This window comes from Pleurodeles waltl, chromosome 3_1 (assembly GCF_031143425.1).
Source record: "Pleurodeles waltl isolate 20211129_DDA chromosome 3_1, aPleWal1.hap1.20221129, whole genome shotgun sequence".
Classification (NCBI taxonomy): domain Eukaryota; kingdom Metazoa; phylum Chordata; class Amphibia; order Caudata; family Salamandridae; genus Pleurodeles; species Pleurodeles waltl.
In genome coordinates, this window is record NC_090440.1 from 1,189,861,993 (window position 1) to 1,189,887,745 (window position 25,753).

Below are 25,753 nucleotides of genomic sequence, written 5' to 3' on the forward strand. Positions count from 1 at the left end.
GGACCAATATTAGAGTATATCTGACTAAAGTGTTTTATCCAACCCTCATCTGGAATATTTGCCTCTAAAGGAGTGTTAGTTTCATCAGAAAGAAAGGGCTGATTTATTATTTTCCAGAATAAACCACTGTTTTTTAGGGTATCTGGATCCAAAAGTTGGGCCAAGGCATTATCTTTCAGAGTCCTTTTCCTCTCTAGAATAGTTTTTTTATACACTTTCCTAGCATTTATTATTTTTAATCGATCTTTAGGAATAGTTTTTAATGCCTTTATTAATACACCATGTGCTTTAGAGCATTCCTTATCAAACCATCTATTGCCCTCTAGCGCCTTCTGGCTAAATTTAGCCTGGAGACTACAATTAATTTCTAAGCAAATCTGATCAAATGCTACTATAACCTCCTTGGGATCTGGATTTTCCGCTAGACATGTAGAGATTTCATCCTCCACTTTATATAAGACCTCCTGAAAAAAAGTTTCAGGGACTATTTTTGTCCACTTCAACCTACGATTCTGGTTTTTGACTTTAAGGTTCAAGCCCCCACGCTCTGCAACTAATTTTAGAGAAATCAGTTCAGTATTCTTAAAAACAAGTACAACAGGATTATGATCACTAAAAACTGACACCTCAGTACAATAATTTAAAACACTATTTAACAAAAAGGAAGACAAATAAATATAATCTATAATAGTACCATTTTCTTTGCCCTTAAACGTAGGGGACCTACTATTCCCATCTCCACAGCCAGACTCATATAAGTTCCATTTAGCGAGGAAAAGCTCAAGATAATCCCCCTGCCTGGTATGTTCTGGATGAGCAGTTGAGAAAAAGGGAGGGCCTTCCTCATCCCTCCTAATACAGGGTAGGGTACATGGATGTATGTTAAAGTCCCCTAATAATATTACCTCAAAAGTATTAACATTTATACTATAGACTGACAAAAATGTATCCAAGTCATCCAAGTTTTGACTGGTGCAATCATTAGCGTGCGAATTATAAAAATTTATAAAAAGAATCTTACCCTTATCCTGGGTGGAAAGCTCAACAATTAGACAATTTACTGAGCCCGAGGGGCATTGAGTTAAAATGCCTTTCATATCCAGTTTGAAAAGGCTTAATAAACCCCCCTTAGGTCTTCCTGCCACACTATTTGTAGCTGGAATGCAAAAATGACAAAAGCCATCTAGGGAAAAGCTATTCGTTTGATCCCAAGTCTCTTGTAAAGCAATGACATCAAAAGATTTTAGTGTCCTTTCCCATTCGGCTATCCCAGACTTGCTCTTTAAGCCAGCAATGTTCCATGTGGCAATCCTGATGGACGATGCTGAAGACTGGGAAGAATTTCCCAAGACATTTGGCAGTCAATCATTTTCCTCCATAGAGGATAAGGCAGCAAACCCATTGTGAAGAGGTAAAGTGTTAACGGTCTGCCTGTAATTCAGCTGATGACGACTTGACTCCCCCCTAATTTGAGACCGGGACATATTCACAAATACATTCGGGGTACAGACATCCATACCCCTTCCGTTCTCATTTGAACATTGCCCTTGCACATACAACGGGCGACATTGAATATTGGCCCCATAATTATAAAAGAAGCCAAGAGGTCTAGCAAGAACCGCATTTTCTAGAGTTGGCAAAATTGCAGCTCTCAGAAGCACTGTTGCCACGTGTTGTGGGTATTTAAAATTTATAATAATACAGTCTCCACCTCTATTTTTAGGGCCATTACCAATCCAGCTAACTCTGCGGGTAAATAAAATGTCATTTGCAAGGGAACAAGGAAATCCACAGTTCTTATTCAACCAAGCAAGCGTCTTGTTTTTGAGAGCATGATACGTTTCTACCCCAGAACCATTCAAGCACATATCAACCTCTGGGACATTTGTTAGAACCACAATATATGGTGCACATTCTGGCGGGAGATTAATAGAATTATGTCGCCTAGTTATACTTCTTCTATCAATGACTGACCCTCGTATAGAGTCCTGAGTACTCCTTTGTATTGATCGTGGTTGACTAAATGTATTTTGTACACTAGCCGACCGTACTAACGATGTAGACGAGGAAGAGGCAGTCGACACACTTACAGTCGGTGGGGCCTGAACAGTAACCCCCAAGCCCTCCACCCTATTACTGACTATAGAGTGTGTAACTGAACCCACTGAGCGGTTATCCATAGAGCCTATTGAGTCTAAGTGGGTACTCAGTGGAACAGTAGACCGAGTCAGGCAAGATTCCACAAGGCCCTCCAGTCTAGTAACCCTAAGAAGCACTAATTCTACCTTGGCCACCAGGGGACTGACCAATGCTTCCAATTTAGATTCAAGAGTTGTAACCAGGAGATCAATTTGACTTGAGTGCAGACTAGTCCCCTCAATAATATTGGTGGACTCAGGGACATTTCCCCTATTGGTAGCTGTTGGGCCAGCTTTTTTTGGCTTTCGACACCCTGCTTTCTTGACAGGCCCCTTCCTACAGGCACGTACCGCTCTCCTAGTGGGAGATTGAATAAGAGGAGACCTTGATGGTAATGTCCAATCCTGTACTTGAATTGGTTCGGAACAACAAGCCTGCTCTACCACAGAAACATCAATATTTAAATCGTTCTCATTGTTGGAAATAGTCGAGACACTCTGAGACATTGATGTAGGGGGTAAGCACTGCCTTATGGGAGATGTTTCTGGACTAACCCTACTTAATGATGATCTCCTATCTTTGTTAATTTTACTAACTACTTTAAACAGATAGTTATCCAAGGTCTTCGAGTCATTATTTGTAGCCATTTTATAGGACCTCAGTTTGGACATGATGGGAACAGCAGGGTCGTCAATTATCTAGTGGAAGTATTCCTCAATGAATCGACTGGTTGCCTATTTATCAAAGTGCCCCCACAACAATACACGTCAGCCGGTTATCTCGATTTATTCCCCGTTTGAATCCACTGAGAAGGTGCATCAACCAGAACATAACATTCTCTGCCTTCGTGGTAATGACTCCCAGTGACTATCAGGGAGATTCCGCAACACACAGGCCACGAGGCGCTACTTCCGTTCCTTTTACCTGTCGGGACCCTCGGTTCCTTCCTCTTTCCAAAATAGAACAGGATAACAGGATAACTTCCTAGTTTTCCTAGTTTTCCCTAGCGGGAGACTTCCTCTCGTGGCGGTGCACACCCACCCACCCAGCGCCTGCACTTATTCCGACCGGGCTCACTCAACTCCGGGGCTGCTGCTGCTCCGATACCTCCGATGCCTCCGATACCCCCAAGGCCCTGCCCCTCTCGCCGTACCCCACACTGAGATCCCCTCGGCGGGGGCTGCGGGCTCCAGTGCCGGTGTTGTTGCGCAGGCTGCAGCGGGAGGGGTGGGTGGGTTCCTGATTCTGCCCCCTCCCCTGCTCCCGGGTTTGCACTACCTGCGGGCTCAGATCAGATCCTAGTACTTCCCTCTCAGTGACTCACGACTCACGGCGGGGAGCGCAACAGGCGGGACGAGAAGCAGGGGCAGGTTTTAGCGGGAGAGTGGGAGAGCGCCGAAATAAAGCTTTTCCTTAAGAACCTGGAGACTCCCGCCTGATTCGGGCAGTAGTACGCACGCAGAGGTATGCAGAAGAGTCTCCGGCGGGTGCAGATGAGGGGCTGCGTTACCTTCTGTCCCTGAGCTGCAGCCCCTCGGAGGGGAAATCCTGACGGAAATCGGGCGCAGATAAAATATAAGTAATGTAGAATTTTACGGAAGGGCCGAAAACCAAAATGTCTCCGTGTTAGCTGCTGCCGGCCCCTCTACAGCCGCAGTCCCGGCTTCCTGCCGAGGGACCTTCGTCGCACGCCGCCGACTCCCCCAACCGCTCTGACACAACAAAACATAACAGAAAAGGAAAGTGTGGAAATTATAATATCTACTTCAAGTCAAGCAAAACAAAAACTACATTTGTACAATGTCAGTAAAGAGAAAGGAGTTGCTGGAAAGCAAACAAAATGTTTCTACAATTTGTCTTTGGGAAACTAAAAAAATGTCAAGATTAACTAAAGAGAGACGACAATTCTAAATTAGTCAGACAAAGTAAACAAATTGTGAAAATGGACAAAAGAAGTCGAACAAGAAAAGCAACAGTTCAACCAGAAGACAGCAACAGTTGAAGGAAATTAGAGTGTGAATGTTTTGTGTTTTGAGTAATTCAGAATCTTATTAAAAAGTATGAAGCAGTACAGAAGGAGAACAAAGGTTCTGAAACAAAAAAAAATGATTGAGGATATATTTGGCAAGGCATTTGCCTTGAAGAGGAAACCTTTCATTTTGATAATAAATAGGATGAAACCTTGAATAAAATGGTGTTAGGTATGAAAAGATGTAGCCAAAGGAAAAGAGTTGTTAATAAAAGTAATTTTTGTAATTGTCTTGGAAGTGAATGAAAGCATACATCCAGCACAGAACCTCACTTTAAAGAAGAAGCATATCTGCAAGAGAACACATTAGTACATACAGTGGATTCAACTGGTCGATGTTATTAGATGGAAGAAGGGACTTCAATTTAAAAAAAGAGAAGATTGTTCCTAGAGATAAGGAAGAGTTGATAGCTGACAATGTTCAGGGAAGACGTGCATAGGATCCTGTTTTCCAATGGAGGTGTAGCAGTATTTGCACTATTCAGCAACAATCAATTGATTTATTATGAGCTTTTGTACATGAATTTCCAAGTAGAAGCCTTAAGAGAAAAAAATCAATTGTGTAAGGGTTTGATCCTTGCAAAGTAAGAATTTGCAAGGACATTCTTTAGCATGTTTTTCTAAGAAAGTGTGGCAGAGCACCTTTCATCATTTTAGAATGTTAGCAGTACATCATTCAAAAATAAGATATTTAGGCCTTCATTATGACATTGGTGGTAAATCCCGCTTACCGCCACTCTGACGGACGCCAACATACAACCGCGGTGGCGGATATCTGTTCACCATATTATGGCACACACACACACTAATCCGAAAGAATACAGCCACATACACAAATCTTACTGATAAATGGCAAGTTCCCACTTGTGTATCAATGATTTATAAGCATCCAAATGCCAAATATTCAATGATGTTCCTTAAGGAATTGGAAAAGTACTTCGAGATATGTAGTCAAACTTGAGGTTTATTAGACAGTTGTGAATAGCTTCATATTGTGCAACAAGTAGATGAGGCGTAGAACATAGTAGGTATTCAGCCAACACCTGTTTCGCCCTATGGGGTGCGTTCACCAGGGCTTTTTAAAGGCATAGTTGTGGTTCATTTTCACTTATAACAATGTACTAAGTATTAGTGAGATGGTGGTCAATCCGTTTAACTGCTATAATAGCCGCACGAGGAAATACAATCAGTCGCGTCCGTCGCCATCTTAGGGGTACAAATACACAAATACACCAGACCAAAGTGGCAGTCCCAAAACCAATACTGTTACGTCAACAAAACAATGCCCACCACATTATGAACCACGAATCACCATGGCGGACATTCAACTGCGGTAAACCATTGGCGGTACTTACTGCTGTGCACAGAATGGACACCCACATACAAAACAACACAACATTGCCAATACCAAATACACACACCTGACACCCATACACACATCACACCCACACACCCACACCACTGTAAAACGCACACCAACATTACCCACAACCCTTTGCCAACACTAATCGTCACCAGGAGACTGCGAAGAAGAGTACAGAGACAACTAGACACACACCACTTACACCATTACACCCCTCACACACTCCACATCACACACCCCACCACATTACCCAACACACCCTCACCAACACACATCACACAACACCCAGAGGCACCATAAAGGCACCCCCATTTCACTGAGGAGGAGTTGAGGGCCATGGTGGAGGAAATTGTCAGGGTAGAGCCACAGCTGTTTGGAGCACAGGTACAGGAGATATCTATTGCAAGGAAGATGGAGCTATGGCGGAAAATTGTTGACCAGGTGAACGCCCTGGGACAGCACCCAAGAACAAAGGACGACATCAGGAAGAGGTGGAACGACCTACAGGGGAAGGTACGTTCCATAGCAGCAAGGCACCAGCTCCACATACATAGGACTGGCGGTGCACCCCCACCTCCTCCTCCACAGCTCACTGCATGGGAGGAGCAAGTACTGGCATTACTGCATCCTGAGGGACTCGCTGGAGTAGCCGGAGGACTGGACACTGGTAAGTCAACATTTACTAATCATCACCCACCCAAAACCTGCATGCCATCTCAGACACACACCCTCACTCCCATCACTCAACTCCAACCCACACACTGCACCTACACATTTCACTAACCCCAATGCGAAGCCCTGCATGCCATACCAATGCATGGACACCCCTCCCAGCCCTGCATGTACACCCATCACTAAAGCATGCACAGCATAGGGAAACTAACAATCCCACAATATATCACCATACACAAGCAAATGCTGTCAGGACAACATTAACCATAGAGGGGAAGCTAGGGAGATACAAATGTCATGCACTTGAAGCATAATACATCACTTACATCCCCACACAGGTACCCCAGCCAATGTCAGTGGAGAGGACGTGCCACCACTATCCAGTCCCCCAACAGAAGAGGCCCCCATTGATGACAGTAACTCTGGACTTCTGGATCTGGAGGACCTACCTGGCCTATCAGGGACAACCGGACAGCCAGTCACCCAAGCACAATCGCAGACCACCACAGAGCCTCTCCATCAGGATCCAACACCACAGCACCCACCCAGTGTACCCAAACCTCTGTCCCTAGGACACATCAATCAGCAGTGTGCCCACCTGTACAGGGACCCCAAGCCACACCTCACCCCCAAGACAATCAGGGACCTGGGGTCAGTGGCAGTTGGCACACCATTCAGAGACAACAGGGGCACAGGCAACAGGGAAACTGGAGGACTGCTGTGAGCCAGGGGGGAGGACAGGACCAGGGAACTGACTCTCCAGGAGGCACTCCCCGAGATCCTGGGAGCCTACCAACATTCCCAGGACACGATGAGCCAGATCCTAGACAAGATACACGGAAGGACTGAAGGATAAGTTTATCAGGTTGGAAAATCTTAAGAAAAATGAAATGTCCAAGTGGTGGGATGGACCCACACTAAAACAATACAGAAAACTGAATAGAATCCCGAGGGGTCTCAGGTTACAAATGTTTCCAACATATGATGATTTAGACATGGATTTATCAATGCAATGGGATAAAGAATTGACAGCAAGTTCTAAGAGACTGATGGATATTCCTATAGAAAATGCTGGCAGGAAGGTTTCAAAATTTCAGGCTGAGATAACAGCACTAGAGAAGGAAATAACAGAGTCTGGTCTAGTGGAAGCTACAGATAAGAAATATAAAATCGGAATGAAATATTATCTAGACATCAAGAAGAGATTAAACAAAGGAAAGCTAGGAAATTAAAGAGGGATGAGTGGGACTATCTGAATGGAAGGGTATTTACATTTCCAAGCAAGTATGATCACGTAGTAAACTGAACTATTTCTCAGGCACAATCAACAACATCAATTTGTTTGGGCTCATCTTCACTCAGTGTTGCCCAAACAAGTGATAGTGATGTGGAGGGGGGAGTTGTAAATATTTCAGGAGGAGTATCTGAGAACAAAAATACTTTCTTACAAGAGATGTGGTGGATAAAACAGGGGAATAGAGAACAGAGAAGAGAATTCCCAGGAAAACCCAAAGGGGGAAGAGAGAAAGAGGTTTCCAAAGAAAGGGGGGCATGAAAACAAGATTGAGGGACAGGAGAACCTAAAAAGAACAGTGGTTCAGAGGCTAAATGTGACTAATTTATCAGACAAAACCATTATGGTAGAGATGTTATCACTTTTGAGTAAAGGATTGTGCTTTTGCCCAACAAGTAGAGAGGATATTTGCAAATTTTAAATTGATTACTATAAACTTGTTTGGTGATTGAAATTGAAAAGATTTTTCAAATTGAGACAGCAAATAGGACATGAAGTTAGAGCAACAAGTCGGAAACTGGAGTATAGTGAATTGTCTATACAAGATATACACGATACTGTGGCCCTGCTATCTATTACAGACTATGAGGACCTTCCAACAACTACTCTGAAAGTATTGAAGGATTTGGATATTTCACCAGGTTTACATGAAACAAGTGGACTGAAGAAGAAATCAAATTTGATACCCAGGATGGTTAATGACAACAATATTGAAACCTTCTATGAACTAGTGAGTTGTGACATAGATAAGCAGTTAGCGAAATGGAGAGCGAGCAAAATTAGGAATAACTTAAGTTATGAAGAAAGGCAAGCATTGAAGATGTTACAGGAGGATGACAGTATTATTATTAGGCAAGCTGATAAAGGAGGAAATATTGTGGTAATGAACAGAGTGGATTATGACAATGAGATTTATGGGCAACTGAGAGATGAAGATTGTTATGAAAGTCTGACATTCAATCCGATTTGTACCCTGACAAGTAAAATTAATAATTCACTAATAATGTGGCACCAACAGGGTTTGATAGATGATGATGAATACACATATTTGAGAATTATTCGTCCAAGATTTCCATGTTTGTATACTCTAACAAAGATACATAAGCAACTCCCTTTTCCACCAGGAAGACTAATAGTATCAGGTATTGGTGGACCCATTGAGAGAATTTCAGAATGTAAAGATATATTTCTACAACCCTTAGTAGTTAACCTACCATCTCATATTAGGGATACCAAGCATATTTTAGGCCTATTGGGGGATATCCAATGTGAGGATGGTATGATCTTGGTTACAATGGACGCAGTGGCATTGTACACTAGTATAAAACATGAAGTGGGTCTACGAGCACTGAAACATATGATACAGAGAAGATCAGCTAGTCTATTGAAACACACAGAGATGCTTTTGAGTATGGTAGATTTGATCTTGAATCAGAATGTGTTTCCATTTAATATTAAATGGTACAGGAAAAAGCAGGGAGTAGCGATGGGTTCCAGGTTCTCTCCTTCTTATGCAAATCTCTTTATGGGATGAATTGAGGAGAAGTGGATCTGGGGACCCGAGGCAGCGACATGGCAGACGTATATATTATAATGGGGGCGATATAGAGATAATTGTCTCATGATATGGTTAGGTACCACTGAACAGCTGATGGATTTTTGTCAGTATTTGAATCAAAATTATGTGAATATTAGATTTACTTACCAATGCAGCAAAGAGATCTTGCATGCATCAAGTGCACACCCAAAGCATCAAATTCATGCAATACCCTTTAGGGAAATGCAAAGGGCTAGATGGAACCGCAGTAAAAACTGTGATTTTTATGAATTTATACAAGATATGGGACAAAGTTTTGTACAAAGGGGTTATCAGACACAGGTCATAAGGAGTGCACAACAGAAGGCTCAACAGGTTACTAGGTCTGAAACCCTGGTGTCCCGGAATACCAGGATGAATGACAGAGACAAGGACAAGATTAGACTAATCATAGACTATACAGAGATTTCAAATACTATTAGTATTAGAAAGGTATTGAAAACACACTGGAGTATCTTAAGGCAGGATACATTATTGGATGATTGTATAATGAATAGACAGGAGATTACATATTGGAGGGGAAGAACTTTGGGAAATATTTTATGTCCCAGTTATCCAAAACCCAAGGGAAAGGAGGACTGATTAACGAAACAGAATAGAGGCTTCTATAAATGTGGACACTGTGGTGTGTGTAGCTGGGCGTGGCATGGAAAACAGGATTGTACGTATTATAGAGGTCAGAATTTTAAAATACAAATATCAATTTTTATTCTAATTATGTAATATATATTTAGATAATATCTTGTGAGTGTGAACGGATATATGTAGGTAGTACAATTCGTCCCCTCAGGGTGAGAATTGGGGAACATATGAGGGGAATCAAGCAAGAGGATGATAGATACCCCATTGTGCAACATATGAAATCATGTAAGAAACAGTCTGTTAACAAGATCTTTAGATTTTTTGGTTTAAAAAATGTTCTTCTGGGCCCCAGGGGAGGTAATAGAGAACTACAATTGAGAAGGAGGGAATCCATGTGGATTATGAGACTACGGGCAGTGGAATTTGGTTTGAATACAGATCAAGAAATCGAATATTTCTGAGGTACTTGATATAAATGAAACACAGTTTTAATGGTGCCAGAATGAGAATGTAATTCACAGAGTGTGGAAAGGAGTTTAAAAGTTAAATTATAGCGGATCATAGAATGTGTTTACAAAGAGTAAAATTTGAGTTAAAAATATATCGATGTGGGGTTGCACGTATAGATGAATCGATATGGTAGGGGATAGGAGATTGTGTATATATACAGGTGGCACATGCAGGCACAAGTGAATTTTTAAAGCAAGCAACTCACTTTAATAAAATAGGATCTAACACAAGTGATAAATATATAGTTATAATAACTCAGTACTGACAGTAGCACAAAGACGAGTTTAGTTAATTGTACTAATAGGGACTAATTTAGGTCTTTGATCAGGAGGTGGATAATGATTTTATTTTGAGGAACAGGAAGCAATCGAGTATCTAAATACTCCCATTTTGATTTCCTTGAATGAGGGTTATCGGTAAAGGGAGATCGTAAACTTAGTCCCTCTGCAGTTTCCGTGGAGCGGAGGTTATAAAAGAAATGAAAATAGAAAGTGGACCACAAGAATAGATGGAGGAACATTCATTATGGACAAGGAGGATAAGCGCGGCTAAGCTGATCAAGTTACGGGGTCTGAAAAGGGAACAATACAATGTATTAACATATCAAACTAGCGGTATGACAGGATCGAGGGACAAGAGAACCTAAAAAGAACTGTGGGTCAGAGACTAAATGTGACTAATTTAGTGAACAAAACCCTTACTGTAGAGATGTTATCACTTTTGAGTAAAGGTTTTGTCTTTTGCCCAAAAAGTATAGGGGATATTTGTAGATTTAAAATTGATTAGTATAAATTTGTTCGCGATTAAAATTGAAAAGATTTTTCAAATTAAGACAGCAAATAGGACAAGAAGTTAGAGCAACAAGTCGGAAACTGGAGTATAGTGAATTGTCTATACAAGATATACACGATACTGCAGCCCTGCTATCTATTACAGACTATGAGGACCTTCCAACAACTACTCTGAAAGTATTGAAGGATTTGGATATTTCACCAGGTTTACATGAAACAAGTGTACTGAAGAAAAAATCAAATTGGACACCCAGGATGGTTAATGACAACAATATTGAAACCTTCTATGAACTAGTGAGTTGTGACATAGATAAGCAGTTAGCAAAAGGGAGAGCGAGCAAAAATCAGGAATAACTTAAGTTATGGAGAATGGCAAACACTGAAGACGTTACAGGAGGATGACAGTATTATTATTAGCCAAGCTGAAAAAGAAGAAAATATTGTGGTAATGAACTGAGTGGATTATGACAATGAGATTTATGGGTAACTGAGGGATGAAGATTGTTTTGAAAGTCTGACGTTCAATCTGATTTGTACTGTGTCAAATAAAATTAATAATTCACAAAAAATTTGGCACCAACAGGGTTTGGTAGATGATGATGAGTACACATATTTGAGAATTGTTCGCCCAATATTTCCATGTTTTTATACTCTACCAAAGATACATAAGCAACTCCCTTTTCGACCAGGAAGACCAATAGTATCAGGTATGGGTTGACCCACAAAGAGAATTTCAGAATTTATAGATATATTTCTACAACCCTTAGTAGTTAACCTACCATCTCATATTAAGGATACCAAGCATATTTTGGTCCTATTGGGGGGTATCCAATGGAAGGATGGTATGATCTTGGTTACGTTGGACGTGGTGGCATTCTACACTAGTATAAAACATGATGTGGGTCTACGAGCACTGAAACATATGACACAGAGAAGATCAGCTAGTATATTGAAACACACAGAGATGCTTTTGAGTATGGTCGATTTGATCTTGAACCAGAATGTGTTTCTATTTAATAATAAATGGTACAGGCATAAGCAGGGAGTAGCGATGGGTTCCAGGTTCTCTCCTTCTTATGCAAATCTCTTTATGGGATGGTTTGAGGAGAAGTGGATCTGGGGACCCAGGGCAGCGACATGGCATACGTATATATTATATTGGGGGTGATATATAGATGATTGTCTCATGCTATAGATAGGCATCACTGACCAGCTGATGGATTTTTTTCAGTATTTGAATAAAAATGTTGTGAATATTAGATTCACTTACCAGTACAGCAAAGAGATAGTCGAGTTCTTAGATGTGTAACTTTTTATTGATGATAACCAACCAGAATGCCACTCACAGCCAAGGACTAGAAAAAGATAAAAATAACTAGCAAAACAAACAATAGGCACTCCTACACATTTCACTCAGTACTCAACCCACACTTGCACAGCATACACAACACACACTTTTGTATCCCACACAATACACAATAACCGTCACCTACTCACATCACAGCACCCACACCTCAACATTTTCCAACACATTTCTCACTACCTCACAGTCTCTTCCACAACTATCATTTCCCCACAAAACACATCCACATTTTACTGATGATGAGTTGAGGGTCATGATGGACGAAATTGTCATAGTGGAGCCACAGCTTTTTGGAGCACAGGTCCAGCAAACATCAATAGCCAGGAAAATGGAGTTGTGATAAAGGATAGTCGACAGGGTGAATTCTGTAAGCAGTTACCCACACACAAGGGAGGATCTCAGCAAGAGGTGGAAAAACCTCATGGGGAAAGCACATTCCAAGGTTGTCAGGCACCAGCTGGTATTCCGCAAGACTGGTGGTGGACCCCCACCTCCTCCTGTCATTGTCATATCAGGAGATCAAGTAAAGGCAGTGTCACATAGCATGTCTAGTTGTCAAAGTGAGACATCACTTGTTTCATCACTTACCGCAACTGTGTGTTCTGCTTTTCCTATAGGTAACCTTGCCGTTCTAAACATGGAGAGGACACCAGACACTGACACAACCCCTCTTGATGAATGCCCCAGTGAGGAAAACACATCGGGATGTATGGACACTGAGGACACTGAGGACAAAGCTGTCCCATCAGGGACACCTGGCTCAGTCAACATCTGAGACTCTCACCCTATCCACATCAACTCCTCCCTGCCCTGTTGAATTTGCATCTCAGGTAAACATTTGCCCCCAATCCTGTGTCCCAAGGACAGGATCTTCCATCATTTGCCCCCAGTACAGGTACCTGAGTCTCCTGTTGTCACCCCTGACAATGAAGGTCCTGCCACCAGTGGGAGTGGGCACGCTGTGCCAAGGGCACAGGCTCGTGGGGGTAGGGTGTGTGGGAGGGATGGTATGGCCCAGAAGATGGGGTCTCTAACCAGGACACTATCTCCCAACGTTCCCAAGCCACGATGTGCCAGGTACTGACCATGATGGGGGAGATCCAACAGCTACAGAGGGACAGTCATCTGGAAGCCATGCAGCAGTGGCAGGCCCAAAATGCCATCCTGGTTCCATTGCTGGGGCTCTGAGGGACATGAATACCACCTTGAGTAGGTTCTGTACCCAACATCAGGCCTCTTCCACTAGCAATGAAACAACAGGCCCTTCTACATCTGTGGCTTCTGGTGGAATGGAGGCCCTGCCAAGAGAAGGGAATTCTTCAGACACCCCACCCTTTGTAGCAGAAGAATCCCCCACAAATGTGGACATCCACCCAGACATTCAGGAGGAGCAGATGCCAAGACCACACCCACTGCCAGGAAGTGAACCTCTACTGATTGGTTCCCATTGTGTGACACAGATACACCCTGCTGACTGTTCTGAAACCTATCTCCATTTCACTATGGTACAAGGACACTGGACTTGTGTTTCCAAATGGTGTAGTGGCTACCCTGATTAATTCATCCACCATGATTGAACCCTTCAGTGTTATGTTTGTGTAATTTTAGTTTCTTATCACTCATTTTGCTGTGCACTCTCCAATAAGTACCACTTAACCGCAGCTCATGTGTTAGTGTGACTTATAAACCATATACATCTGTAATGTATGAAAGGCATGTATCAAAATGTTGCTCTCTGATGTAAAACATTTATCGTCATTACACATGTACTGTATAACCAGGTTACATATTGCATTGACAATGTATTATGTACATGACACAAATCACTTGTATTGTACATTCCCACATCTTTATTTGGAGAATGCCAATTTGCACAGAGTGAAGTACTGCTACTAACTTCAGTGTTGCAGCATAGATGTCAAACACTACCAACCCACAGACTTCTGAAGTTAGGGACATGTCAGGCTTTCGTTATCCCAGGAGGCAAACAGATTGGTTCAATGTATCATCAGCTAAAGCCTTATGACATACCCATACCACAGTTTCCAAATGCGATTGACCATGCCCCATGAAACAGACAGAGGTCAGTACTAATGTCTCCAGTCATGGAACCTCCCACTTACCATGGTCAGGTATCTGTATGCCTTCCACTCACCTATGATAGTCTTCAGACACATGCACATTGGTTTGCAAAGTGGAAACACAGTGACAGCTATGTACAAGTTAACTCACAGACAACACAAAACATTTTGATGTAAGAGGGACTGGATACCACATTATGACATGTGTCAGAGACAAATGACCCCACCTCCAATACCAAACAGGTCTTTAGTCTGCGGTGAGTAGAGTGCACTGCTTTGTTTGGTGGGGCGTCTGTTTTTACATATCTTATTTCATTTTTAAAATTGTGATTTTATTTCCTAAGTAAAGGTAATTTTTGTATTGGAACGCGTGCAGGTGGTGCGGTGCTCCCGCACTATTGTTATGCTGCTTTCTGGGGCTTGAAAGGGACTGTTGGAACCCGCTCCATGTTTTATGGCAGCTGTTTTTGCCCCATGAACCTCCAGCGCAGGTTGGTAGTCTAGTCATTTAGGGACTGGGTCTTGCTGATGCCGCATGGATCGGCCTTCAGTACTTAAACCAATCGGGCCGCTGGCACGCAGCGACAGATAGTAAAGCGCACTGCTTTGCTTGGTGGGGCTTCTGTTTTTACATATCTTATTTCATTTTTAAAAATGCAATTTTATTTCCTAAGTAAAGTTAACTTTTGAATTGGGACACGCGCAGTTGGTAAGGAGCTCTCACACTATTGTTACGCTGCTTTCTGGGGCTTAAACGGGCCTGTTAGAGCCCGCCCCATGTTCTACGGTGGCATTTTTGCTCTGTGAGCCTCCAGTGCAGGTTGGTGGTCTAGTCATTCAGGGACTGTGTCCTGCTGAAGCCGCATGGATAGGCCTTCGTTATTTAAACCGATCGGGCCGTGGGCACGCCGCTGGCGTGCCGAAGGCTCGCCTAGGGCAAGCCTGTCTGCACCTGCCCAGATCCAGGGGATTGACAGGCTGTCCAGTTGGCCCAGGATGGCCCACGCCTTCAGTATTCAAGCAATATTTGGTGGATCTTGCCTCTCAGGTAAATTGTAAAGGCAGGGAGCTGGCCAAGCTGGATTAGCTAGGAGGCTGGAGGTGTGCTAATTGCACATGAAAAGTTGGGCAGAGTTGCCTTAAAATTTTTGTCTGTTCTGTGCCTAGAGATAAATCTACTATTTCTGACGATTTAGGGGATACTATTTTGAGTGAATTGAAATGTGGACTGATTAATGAGCGATCCCTAATTAAACACAGTGTAGAAATTTGCGATAACATTGAAGCTTTGGCTCTGGACTGCCTGTTTGTAATGGAGACCTGGGCCAGGGAAGATTCTGGTCCTGACTTTCCTATAGCCACCCCCACAGGCTATGAATACGCCAGGCTTGATAGACCTGGTAGGAGGAGGGGTGGACTGGCAGTGATTTACAGGAATAAATTCCATTGCTCTATAGAACCTATTAATGTTAGCCCAAAAATATGTGAAGGGGCCTTCTTTAAGAAACGCCATAGGAACTTTATCTGGGCTGAGGGCCTCTTGATTTATCATCCCCCTGGACCTAAGAACTCTTTCTTACTGCATTGGCCCCTTATCATTGAACCACTAATAATGACTTCTAAATGTATTGTCTTAGGTGATGGATAGTGCTACTTGTACCGTAATTGATCTTATGACCAAATTTGATTGGGATTTGAGGGTTACGTCGGCTACCCATTGGGCGGGACAAACCCTGGATGGTATATTTACTCGACATGACGATTGCACTCTTATGTAGAACCAGGCTCTCGATTTGTCCAACCATCAACTTCTGTCCTTTAAGGTGACAGGGAGGGGAGGATTTAATTTCATAACTCCTGCTGCCAAAAAAGTCAGAAATTGGGGGAAAATTGGAGAACAAATGTTCTTGCAGGTGCTGGAAAACTGCTGGGGGACAGGAAGGGTGGCAGTATAGCTCCATGGTTGAAAAATATGAGCATGGGATAAGGGCAGCAGTGGGTAACATTGCCCCCCTGAGGAAGGTTAGTAGGAGAGCCTTGAATCCATGGCATAAGACAGAGCTTAAGGAACTCCAAAGACTATGTAGACACCAGGAATGCAGATGGAAATTAGACCGGGGCTTGGGAGAGAGAACCAAACTCGGGGCGCTTCTTGGGGATTATAAACAGGCAATTAGGTAAGCTAAAACTAATTTTTATGCTCTTAAGATTAAGGAAGCAGCCAATGTACCCAAAGAACTCTTTAAGATGGTTTGTTCATTGCCTCCACTACTACTCCCTCCGATTTTGAGAACTCCCAAGGCTTCTGTGATAAGGTAGCAGACTTTTTATAAACAGTGTTATAGATCAATGCTAATTTTGTTAAGCATTCTCTGTATCTGGTTCATGATGAACTTGTGGCTGGCGAGGGACATTCAGTGGATCGTTACTAACTAGATTCCCCCAGTTCTTGGCTGATAGAATCAAATCTCTTTTGACAGGGATTGGATTTGGGTCTCCAGACGATCCTTGCCCCCTTAGGGTTTTAGAGTTGGCACCTGATCGTATTTCTCAAGCCTTGGAAATAGCTTTTTGGGAGGTGTTAGATACCAAGGTTTTTCCCTCCTCCTGGAAAAAGGCTATTGTCATACAACTGAAAAATAAATCAGAGATGACCCTGGCGACCTGAAGAACTTACGCCCGGTCTCCTTATTGCCTACTCCTGCTAGAATAGTGGAAAAGCACCTCAATATTGAGCTGGCTAATTTTCTCCAGAAGAATGGAAGTTTAGATCCTTCCCAGCATGGGGTTCGGAAATCTCATATCACAGAGTCGGCCTGAATTGCCACTTCTGATTCTATATGACTTGTGGACCAAGGTGGGGCAGCTATCTTGGTATTACTGGATCTCTCGGCAGCATTTGACGCCATCTCTCTTCAGCTGATGAAGCAACCCCTGCCTCAGGCAGGGGTGAGGGTTGCTGTGCTTGGTGTATTGCATTCCTTTCTGAGTGGGAGATCCACTATTGTGAGCTGTGGGGACATTAGAGCTGCCCCGTTTCAAATCCCTTTCGGTGTCCCTCAGGAATCACCGCTCAGTCCTACTTAATTTAACTTGTATGTGGCACCGCTGGTGAAACTGATCCGCTCCTTTGGCTTCCAGGGAACTTCATCAGCAGATGATACCCAACTCATTATCTCATTAGATAGGAACTGGGAAGAAGTGGAAGATAGCTTCCATAATGGTATGAATAGGATAAACAAGTGGATGAGCCATAACTGGCTGAAAATGAATGGGAAGAAAACCGAGATTTTTTATCTTCGGCACAGATAGTTTGTTATGGAGTACTCACTGGTGGCTCCAATACTGTGGGGTTTTGCCATCTCCATTACCTTTGGCAAACCAGTTAGGGATATTGTTCGATAGCTCCTTGAATTCTGACTTACAGGTTAATCAAAACATCAAAATCTGTATTTGAAGGATCAAAACCGTTAAGAAAATGTGGCCCTTCGCCCTAAAGATCATGGGATTTCCGTTGTACTTGCTATGGTTATGTCCAAACTTGACTACTGCAATGTGTTATTGTTGAATATCAATCAGGCTCTCTACATATGTTGCAACTCATACAGAACACTGCAACTCACCTAGTGTTCGAGTGCTTCAACCACCCATGCTTGAACAACGAAGTCGGAACAACAACCTCGTTGTTATCACTAATGCCTTTATCACAAATGCCTTTTTTAGTTGTAAAGGCATTCCTGGTAAAGGCATTAGTGATCAGCATGCATGGTTCTAGCTTGCGTCCCTTCTGGCCCCCCACCCCTAAAAATTACTGCGACCCCCCCAACCCCACTACCACCCCAACCCCCACCCCCAAAATTACCACAACCCCAACCCCCTCCCCTAAAAGCTAATGCACCCCAACCCCACACCCCACCCCTAAAACCTAAACCCTGACCCCCCTCCCCGCCCCTAAACCTTAATCACCCGAGCCCCCACCCCACCCCCAAAAACTAAATATACTCCGACTCCCCACCCCGCCCCTAAAACCTAAAGCACCCCAACCCCCACCCCACCCCAAAACCTAAACCCTGACCCCCTCGCCCACTCCTAAACCTTGCTCACCCCGAGCACCCCACTCCTCCAAAAAAACAGCCCCAGTCCAACTTACCTCCTCCTTGATCGCGTCGACTCCCTTCTTCTGTGCCTTAACCACGCATGTATGTGGTTCACACATGCGTGGTTAAGGCCCTGAACAAGGAAGTCGTGGAAAACGAAAGCGTTTTGCTTTCGTTTTCCACGACTTCATGGTTCAGGACTCGTTGTTCGGGATGCTTCCCTCTCCCTATGATGGCATCTGCTACCAAGAGCTCAGACAGCTACATTGGCTGCCCATTGGAAAGCGCATTTTCTTTAAGGGTTTTTGTATTACTTAGTAGGCTTTGCATGCCCAGGGCTCTGGATATCTTCACTCCACACTAGAGTGGTATATACGCCTGGCCGCCATTTGAGATCAGCGAGACTTCATCTGGCCCTTGTGCCCCGCTGTAGGAAAACCAAATGGGGTAATAAGGCTTTTACAGTCACTGCAACTAAGTTGTGGAATTCTCTTCGTTCACATATTAGGAAGCTGGAAGCTTTATGCGATTCCGGAAACAAATTAAACCTGGCTTTTTGCCCACTAATCTACCCCTGCTTGTTTTCACTTTTCACCGGTTTGCTCCTCTCACTGGTAAGCGCTTTGATGCAATAGCCAGAATGCGCTCTAAAAATAAAAAAGGACACTACCATCCTACTGTCCTGACAGTCTGGGCATAGTACTCACCCACCACAAATCTCATGCCACACAGTACCTGTTTTAATCCATGGTAACTTCACATGTCAGTCTGCAAATCTAATCTGCCTGTGACATTGTCTGAAATTGCCAAATGAGGATGAGCCAAACAGTCAATCTGCAAGCTGGAATTGACAAACATACGGTATAGGTCTCATTGATACATGTACACTATACTGCAAAATCATATATACATATGTTACCTTGATTGTGCATTGTGAAAACATTAGACTACGTACATACAGCCCTGTACACAGCTCCAAGTAACAATCTGCATGCATATCTGAGTCATGGGCTTTGGGGCCACTTATGACCTATCTCAGTGTCATATTAGGAAGCTTATCTGGCATTCCTAGCCTCACCAATACCCCACTGATTCACTTGTATTGCATCACATCACATACCTTGATTCAGTTTAAGTAGTGATTGATGAGATCATCTCCAGCTTCATCCTCATCATGCTCATCCTCACTTGGCAAATCTACATTTCCACCCACAGGATCTGCTGGCTCTCCCTCACCTGGTATGAACGGTATCTGATGTCTCAGAGCGAGGTTGTAGAGCATGCATCAGGTAACAACAATTTTAAAAACCTTGTTGGTTGAGTAGAGGAGGGTTCCTCCAGACTTGTCAATGCTGCAGAATCTTCCCTTCAGGAGCCCAAAAGTCTGCTCCATGACACGCCGTGTTGTGGGCCTCATTGAAATCGACTGACCCAGGATACTTAGCACAAACTTGTGAAATGTACAGGTCAGCCAAACAGATCACTTGGATGTTGATGGAGTCGAAGTTTTACCTGTTACTATATACCTGTTCATGGCACTTGGGGGAACCCAGGAATCATGGGTACATCTATGGCTTCAACCACATGTGAAATATGTCCCAAAGCATAAAAAACAGCCTTTACATGGACCAAATCCTCATGTTAGGGACATCTGATGTAGCTGTCCAGGTGTTTCAACAATGCAGAGAATACAGCCTTTAAAACCAGACTGAACATGGGCTGAGACATCCCTACATTCAGGGACACTGTATTTTGAAAGGATCCCAGTTGCCAGGAAGTGCAGCACTGATATGACTTGGACAACGGGAGGTACACAATTGGAATTACAAATGGCAGGCATCAGATCTGGCTCCAACTGACGACAGAGATCCATGATGGTCTGCCTATCCAGGTGGTATATTTGGATGACATGTTGCTCCTCCATAGTATGCAGGTCTGCGAGTGGGCAGTATGCTAGAGGTTGTCTTGCTCTTCTCATGCCAGGGTAACTATGTGGGACAAACCAGAAAGTATATGTATGTCTCAGTCTATACATCATAAGTATGTTCACACCAAAGTCACTGATAACGCTACATTATGTCACATGAAACGGTGACAAGGTTGTACTCAACACATACCTAGGCAACATTTGCCTAGATACAGTAATTAGAATCCCCTTACCCCTAGCATGCTCTTTAGATGAGGAAACATGTCACATACTGTAAAAGTGACATCAACATGTGTAACATAGTCGGAACACCTATACTAAGTTCAGATTGTCATTACTCTGCTGACAATACTGTTTCATGTACATAACTCAAGATACTCCATTTTCACATCCTTTACATATTACATGCTCATTGCTATATGTTTGCATTAAGCCAGCAATTAACACATTATCACAAATATGAATCTTAGTCAATGAAGAAACCTTCAGAACATTAAAGTACATATATGAGCCTCAAAATGGCAGCTGCCTGACCTACTGTAATGGACATCAGGAAGTGACCTAACTCCGCCGGCAGATGTGGTCATGGCGGTAGGCGGTCACAATCGTGGTGGAAATTGCCATTGACACACCTTGCTGCCTTTGGCAGACTTGGGCCAGTAGCAACATCCCCCGGTGGTGAGAGTCCTGGGCGTGGCGAACATGACCGCCATCTCATGCTTCATGCCTCACTTGAGTCTTGAATGGCTTCCAGCAAGACCTCCACAACCTGAGCAGCTGTGTACTGCCTCTAGGCGCAATCAAGCCACGTCCTGCAGGTGATAGGGCCCCTGCCTTCTTATCTGATGAGCAGGACAAGCTTGAGGAGGAGGTCCTACTCCTGTATGAACAGCTCTATGGTGCCCTGCAATACCAATGTGTGAAATATTGAGAGTATGATGATGTAGATGAAATGTGGTGAAATAAAGGATTGATATGATATGTGTAGGTAGATGGACATGTGCATAGATGGTTTTGATCCCTGATACATATTAGAGAGTGTGCAATGTATGTAACCTGACAGACCGAAAAAAAAGATGTATACCATGATAAATTAAGGTGAAGTTTGAAATAGTTATATACTTATACCATGTTTAAAGACATGCTTGTGGTCTGGTCATATGTTTCTAGCCAAGCCCTGGTACTGGATATGCATGCTGTATGCCTGACTCAGCTTCACACATGGCCTGTATGCAGATGGTCATTCACATAGAAAGGGATGTTGGAGGAAGTGTATGTATGACTAGTTGCAGAAGCTATTGCTTCACCCTTCTTGTTTTCGATGGTACATGTGGACATGACTTTCTCCTCTTGTCTTTGTCATTCATGCAGGTCAACTCCCACCAGAAAAAGGGTGTCTGGAGTGCCATCGCCAGAAAGTGTGGACCCTTGGGGTCCACACCTGGCAGAGTACCCACTGTAGGAAGTGGTGGGAAAACCTGAGACGCTGGGCCCGGAAGCCCACAGAGGCCCAGCTGATTATGTCCTCCCAAGGTGGAAGGGGTGCCCATCGGATCTTAATCCCCGTAATGGCCTGCGTATTGGCGGTGGCCTACCCTAAGGTGGACAGGTGTTTGAGGGCAGCACAGCAGCCACAATGGGACAAGTACTAACTTAACACAGTTCCATCCTTCTGCCAGGTCAGTGTATGGAGTGATAGAATCTAAGCTGTGACAATGTGATAAGTGCAAAGGGCCAAAGATCTCCAAGGACCACATAGATGTAAAGTCCTTGACATTGATACACAGGTGTGCACATACTATTGTGTATAGGGACATATTACTCTCCTATGTTATCTCTTCTGTACAAAAGCATATGATGAGGCACGTGTGGCTTTGTCATATGTGCACCACTATACTGCTATACAGCTATATATACTCTGCTTGTTGTTCCTCCCCACCTACAGATTCACACTCTCAATATCATGATGGTCAGCCCTCTGTCCATTCCAATGCACCTTGAGTCATGTCTATACGCACATAGAGTCTGGCAAGTTTTAGTCATACCTACTTTTCATCAGGTTCTGATGAGTGTCCATCTGATATTTCAAGATGTCAATCTTGCTAAAGGTACTCAGAGCTATTAGGGGGTGAATCCATTTGGTAAGTGAGGACTGTACATTGGCCCTTGTAATGTCTCTTCTGAGTGGACATCTTAGATGTTAGAAAGCAGGGAGGTATTGCTAGACTACTATTGCAACACATAAATTGTTATCAGAGCTCTGAATAGTAGTACCATGTACATGTTATATAAATGGTAAGTGGCTACGCAGCTATTTCCTTTATCATTGTGTTGTGGGCATGCTAAATAGGCCAAGACATCATATGAACAGTTACATTATTCACAGGTTTTTGCCAACATTATGTGTACATTGTAAGGTTCTATCATCAATAAACATTGTGATCTATCATAGACATACTTTCTTTTGCTATATTGGGTATATTTAGATTGCTTTTAGTATGGAAACCTATTGTTTGCACTGACTACATTATGGTGCAGATGTTGTAGTTCACATTCACATGTGGGTGGAATGGTATGTGTAGTCATGTCAAGGTGTATGTCTTTATCATGGTATTCTCAGATGTGGTTTCATGTCATTGACAAATTCCGATACAGATGTAAGACTACTCATGTCTGAAATGTGGATAGTGATGTTGCCACTCAAACATTCGGCTATTGTTGTTACCACTCACCACAATATGTTGTACTGTATGGGGCCTGCATGCACGTGAGAGGTGTCCATTATATTTAAGGAGTAGTTATGCTACCTGTGGTTGTGTGTGGGTAAACGCCACGGGCTAATGAGACCCCTATGAGTGTGCAAGACTTTGTTTACAGGTGGAGAATGACTAAGATGAATAGGACAACAAAGTATAATCTTTTTCTAAATCACTATTGCTACATGCGTTGGTGATATGTGTTTAGCCTCTATCATACTCAAAATAAGAAAATGCTAAATATAGTGGTTGCATGTTTGCAATTTTAAATTGCGGAGGTTGTGGACTCTGTGACACAAACTGGTTTTGGCTTCTATGCAACATGAAACATGCTGTCTTGTGTTTGCCATATGATAAGGATCCTTTCCCGGCACATGAAATCAGCTAAGAATGTAGGTATGGGTAGAATTTGTATATGTGATATGTGGAAATGAATGTTACCACTATTTCCCATTGCTTGGTTATTGGTTGACTTTGTTGCTGTGGATAGGGACCCAGAATCATGTTGCCAAGTCAGGTTGTCATGGAATGGTTAGTGTGATAGCTTAACTGATATGATGGTATAGTAGGTGTGCGATAGGTGGCTTAGTTGGTGTGTGACATTGCTGTCATGTAGGGGTGTAGATATTAGCTTGTTGTAACATGATGTTGGCACTAACCTGTTACTACCTGGGGGTGTAGTACATCTGGATGTAATGTGAATGATGTATACAGTGTGATGTTAGTGTCTGAAAAGAATGTGATGACCCTACTGCTCTTCCTGTTTTCCAGCATCAGTATCGGCAGGCAAAGGAGACGGGGCACAGCCGAGTGGGGAAACTGCTGGCCATGGGACCGCAAGACATGATACCACTGACACCAAGAGACCCAGTGGCCCGGAGGGGAGTGCTACAGGGGAGATCAGATCCACCTCACCATCTTTGGACTCCTCCTCCAGTGGACACCCCGTGGTGGCAGAGGACCCATGTGAGACCACCCCAGCACCATATCTATCTGCCACCCACCTTTCTATCACCATCCTCCCTGTAGCTGCCCATCCAGTTGGCCGTTTCCCCTCAACCAAGAGGGTGGGCATCACCTTTGTCACAGGCACCTCTGCCTCAGCCCCTGCTGCCCTCAGTGAGGGGGCTATTGACCTCCTGAGGTCCATCTCCATGGGTCAGTCGACCATCATGAATGCTATACTTAGGGACTGGCAACTGAAATATAACAGAGTAATGCGTTCCTGGAGGGCATTCATGATGCACTGCCTGGCCTTCAGAGATCCTTTCAGGCTCTGGCCTCCACACTGATGGGAGCCAGGCACCCTTTGTCTAGCGTAGCCCTTCCACCTTCCCCTTCCCAATCCCAAAAGCTTCTCCCCAGACCCTGCCAAAGCACACAAACAAACTGGCATGCTTCTACCTCAACATCTAGGGGTAGCTCAGACAAACCAAAGCACCAAAGGACACACCATTGGCATATACACAAGCAATACTCAGATGTACACACAGCAACAGTCACAACCTGGCCTGACACCACACCACCCCCAGCACAACAGACAGCACACCAGACACACCTACAGACACCACACCAATATTCACAGTTCTAGCCACTACCCCTATCCTATCCACAGACAGCACCACAGCAGACCCTCAGACATCCACCTCAGTTACCACGCCTGCAGACACAACAACCACTGACGCTCCTACATGCTGCACATCCAACATATCTGCAGTCACCACCTCAACAGACAGACAAGTACCCACCACGGCATCTCCCAGCACCACCACCACCCTCAAGCCATAACACATAAACACTCTCACTCATCCTTCCAACAGACACCCACAAGCATGCTTCCCATAAACATGCACCCAAGATATCCACAACAACACCTCATACAACTACTCACTCTACCTCCACCCCAGACCCTTTTGCTCTAACCGTCCCCTTGTGGGTAAAAAACGTTCCTTTTTGAGTTTGCCCTTTTCCCTACTCCTCTCCCCTGTGACATTCCTACATGTGCTGGTACCCTCTGCAAATCCATCCCTTCCACCTCCAAGACCTCTCCTACAAGTATGCAAGTACTCATGTCCCTCTCCCGCTAAGTAGTCTATGCCTCCCATGAAGACCGACCCCTCCCTCAAGCCCAAACCTACCCCTCAAGACAAATCCCAAAGCTGCCCTCCCGGGCCTAAGCACCATCTCCCCAGCCACCACCCCTCCCCTGATAATCTCTGAGGTGCCTGCTTACCCCCTTGATGCCCTTACCTGCGGAGTTTACATGGCAGCCAGGAGTCAGGTTTGGGGCACCAATATGTGCCTTTGGTGCACATTATTGTGATAATGGACTGGCCTGTGGCCTTTGACTTTCAATACATTTATGGTTTTAAATATAGTCAGATCAACTAGTTGTTGGTTCCCTGGTCACATCATTGCCCTGCATTTCCTTTACTAGGTTAGGGTTGTACCTGGGTGACATTGGTTGTATTTCAACATTTGTATGTGTGTGTGTGGTGCTTGCGCATCCTGTATTGTATAGCTAATATGTGTGGGTGTGTGCAGTGCTTCTG